At 35.0% G+C, this 4,391-nt stretch overlaps 1 non-coding gene across 1 annotated transcript; it reads right to left on the reverse strand.

The window, feature by feature from the left end:
- Window positions 1-1,118: 1,118 nt before the first annotated feature.
- On the reverse strand, window positions 1,119-1,310 carry LOC112501363. The gene has a single exon (XR_003067494.1). It is a non-coding gene; the product is annotated as a U2 spliceosomal RNA (small nuclear RNA).
- Window positions 1,311-4,391: the final 3,081 nt, after the last annotated feature.

Genomic DNA, 4,391 nt, shown 5'->3' on the forward strand with positions numbered 1-4,391 from the left:
AGAAGATTATGGTTACGTATATATTCGGGATGTTAGTGATTGAATGTATTCTTCGACCTGAGTGGGAATTCTTTGATATGCCTACTGCTCAATGAACTTCTTCTATGTCTATTCCTCAAGTAAGCCACTACGAAGATGCTACTACCTAGAAAATTTATGTAGGATGAACAACGATATTGATGGGTCGGAAAAAAATTTCACAAAAGAGAAACAACAAAACACAAAATACAAACTCGATAAAATATGAAAGTTGTTGATTCCATTTTAATAGGGCATTCAATTAAAGATGAAAGACGTAAACAATTTAAACATAAAAGAAATGAAAACTAAAAAGTTTTACAAACTCATGATGATGTTACCTAGAAAATTTATGGATGAACGATACAGATAGGTCAGAAAAAATTCTACAAAAGTGAAACGACGTAACACATACAAACTTGATAAAACATGAAGGTTGTTAATTCCATTTTGATGGAAATTCAATTTGACATATTGAGAGAACCATAAGCTCAAGAAAAACGAAACGACTGGGAGATGGTGAGGAGTTAGGGAAAACGAATAGAATGGCATTAAGTGCAAACATAAAAATATAATCAATGTTGATGGGAAATTAAAGTGGAAAATTAGAACAAAAAGTGGTTAAAGGAGGATGAAGGAGAAAAAAGATAATTGAGTTTCTAGCTTTTAGGAGAAGCCATATCATACTCGGTGGTTTCTCATTTAATATATATACTAGTGTCCAATCGCGCGTTGCGCGGTAGTGATAATATTATTATCAAAAGGAATGTTATAGACTAAAATTTGAAGTCCACTTCTAAAAATAGGCAAATGTGTGTGGCAAACTCTTCATTAACATTAAAAGTTTTTAAGAGAAGTTGACAACAATCTTAAAACCATATGCTACTTTAAGTTATCTAACTATGCTCGAGAACGGTGTTACAAAGTACTCTACAAATGTTTGACTAATATTAGTAGTTTGTTTAATTAGAAATAATAGTTCTAACTGAAATCTCATATAAGTTGACAAAATGATGATGTTAATTTTGTAACAAATTTAATTGAAATCTCATTTGAAGTTATGAAAAAGAAACGTTCTATAATATTTTAAGTGAAAATTAGAGGAGTGCGTAAGTTGTAACAACAGTAGTGGAAGTTCAAGGCGATGCATGAAGAACCACATTATCAAGCTAAGATAATTGTTCTTTCCTTGTAAAAAAATAAATTAACATCAAGTGGGGTCGATGACCCACATATCAGATATTAAACCGATAAAAACAAACACTACACTTTATCCTAACATTCTATAATATTTGAATTGTAATTAGAGGGGTGTGTCAAACCTTGATAGTAGTAACACCAAGACGATATACAAATAACTACATCACCAAGTAGTATAATGGACATTCTCATATAAAAAGCTAAATATCAAGCAAGCTGAAAACCTATATATTAGATATCAAACTAAGAACAAATAATATACTTGATCTAAACAAAAAAAAACCTAAGATTTGGGATAAATATGTTAAACTAAAAACATATACTACATTTGATCTTAAGCAAAAGGTCGACATCCGAGAAAAAATATGTTTCTTCCATTTTGAGACAATGTGGGTCAAAAAGGGTTTGTTCTTGTTCCACCAAAATAGGTGGAACAAGATGGGACAAAATGGGACGGAAACTAAAATGTTATTAATATACTCCTTTTTGATGTATAACATTAATATGATATTTGTTTTAATGGTCATCATTGCTAGTCGCAGTCGTTGCCATCACCGGTGGCCGTCATCGGCCACCTCCGTCTCCTCTTCCATTACAACGATCTTCTCCACCACCTTCACAACCATCGTCGACCACCGCCGTCTATCGCCACCTCCACAACCACCATTGGCCACTAACCACCACCGTCCATTGCCACCACCACTACCACCGTTGGCCACCTCCACCTCCTCTTTCACTACAACAACCTCCTCCACCACCTCCACAACCACTGTCGACCATCGACCATCACCGTCCATCACAACCACTACTACTACCTTGGTCCACCTCACCTCCACCACCACTACAGTTACCATTGCTACTGCCCATCACCACAATCGACTACCATTACCATCGCGCACCACCACCATTACCTTTACTATATTGGCCACAACTACCTTATCCACCATTATTGATCGCCACCACCGTTATCCACCATCTTCACGTCCTCCACAACCACCGTCATCCAACCCCCACCACTGCTTCTACCTCCACAACAACTATCGGCCACCGACCACCATAGCCCATTACACCACCACTAGTATTATCGGCCATCACCACCTCCACTATAACTATTACCCCATCAGCTACCACTACCCACCACCACCACTACCTTCACCATATCGGTCACCGACCACCATAGCCCATCACACCACCACTAGTATCGTCGGCCATCACCACCTCCACCATAACTACCACTACCACCACCAACATCAGCTACCACTACGCACCACCACCACTATGTTCACCACATCGGGCACAACTACTTCTATACCATTGTCGACCGCCATCACTACCACTATCTACCATCTTCAAACCCTCCACAATCACCGTTTGCAACCGACCACCATCGCACATCACCACCACCACTAGTATTGTCGGCCACCACCATCTCCACCATAACCACCACCACCATCGGCTACCACTATTACCACCCACCACCATCACTACCTCCATCACACCGGCTACAAACTACCTCCTCCACCATTGTCAACTGCAAACACCATCACCATCATCCACCAATCACCGATGCCTCTACCTCCACAACTATTTTTGTTACAATCTTCATCGTGTATTCACCAATTGATAACGATCTTCCAGACCGAATAAGACATGATTTCTCTTTTATACAAATTTGGTTTTTTAAACTATCATCGATTATATAAAAAATTTCATTTTAATTTGGTACTATTATATATGTATTTATTTATGTTATATGAAGATTGTGTAAAAAAGATTATAAATTAAATTATTTAATTATTTACTTTACTTGTGTTAATTATGGTTATTATATGATATATAAAATCATTAAATAACTTTCGAGACTTGTCTAGTTCTGTCATGTCCAGTCCTGGTCGTATCAAATACCAGATAGACATTTGTTCTGTTCAATCTTGTCCTGTCCATTTTTGTCATGTCCAGTCTATTCCAATAATGTCTATGTATCAAAAACCACCTTCTTCTATTTTTGTAACATTGTCCCGTCAAACCAGTAAAAGTAATGATTTTCATGTCACCCATTTATTCTCTAAATGAGTGTACCCTCTCGTCAATACATTTTCATAGATAAATATGTATATAACTTAAATATTTCATGAAAATCTCATCATTGATGATTACTTTTTCTTATATTCATGCGATATATAAAATTAATTTCAAAAGCTTAAACTCTATAATCTACTATCAAGAGTCATCATCATGATGCTACAAGAGAAAGTATATACCTCACTTGCTTCAGATACTTGTACACTTAACTCTTTTTCCTTGTTCCTCCATCACTTTCACCTCTTTATTTCACTGTATTTCTCTCATTATATCTGTTGCATTCATATTCATATGAGAATGAATGGCTAAAAAGAAGACTTTAAAGCCTTTACATACCCAATTTGGCATCCCAAAAATGCCCAACCTTTGTCATCAAACTACATGGAGCATTTTCAATCGACACCATATTTTTGTTTTAAAATTATGTACAAGTTTTCGTATAAAAAGTAATGTATTTGTAATCATGCATCAACACCGTTTTTGATGGCTTTATTGATGAAAAATATGTAGAAATTGAAGTTTTTATGCAATATTAGTTATAATGTGTTCATTGAACATGATATACAATCAAATATGTCACTACCCTTTCTTTTTAGTGGTATTTATCGATATACACACATTTTTTTTATTTAAGCCCACAAAATATTTTATTAATCCTTACTCACTTTCTTACTAGATTTAGATAATAATATTATTTATTATAATATTCGTGTTTTGTTAACTTGTACAAATTGGTTTAAGTGAATTTTTGGTAGAATTATGCATAACGTATTTGTACTCTATGCTTACCCGAATTACACCATATTCAAATAACAATCAGTAATTATTGAAGGGTTAAAGTCGCCAAATGATTAAACTTTATATATATATATATATATATATATATATATGGGCCTAGTCAAATGAGAACTGATTAGTTTGTAGTAACTGTGAGAACCAATGTGAGCCACTCATTTAAATAATTAATATTATATCCTAAAATAACATAAAGGGTAAATTGGTAATGTTTATAATTTTAAAACCCTACTCTTCTCCTTCATTATGAAACAGCCGTCCTCCAGCATAGGCATGCTTCTCTTCCTTTCTTTCCC

This window comes from Cynara cardunculus, assembly GCF_001531365.2.
Source record: "Cynara cardunculus var. scolymus isolate 2C chromosome LG 17, CcrdV1, whole genome shotgun sequence".
In the NCBI taxonomy this organism is placed as follows: domain Eukaryota; kingdom Viridiplantae; phylum Streptophyta; class Magnoliopsida; order Asterales; family Asteraceae; genus Cynara; species Cynara cardunculus.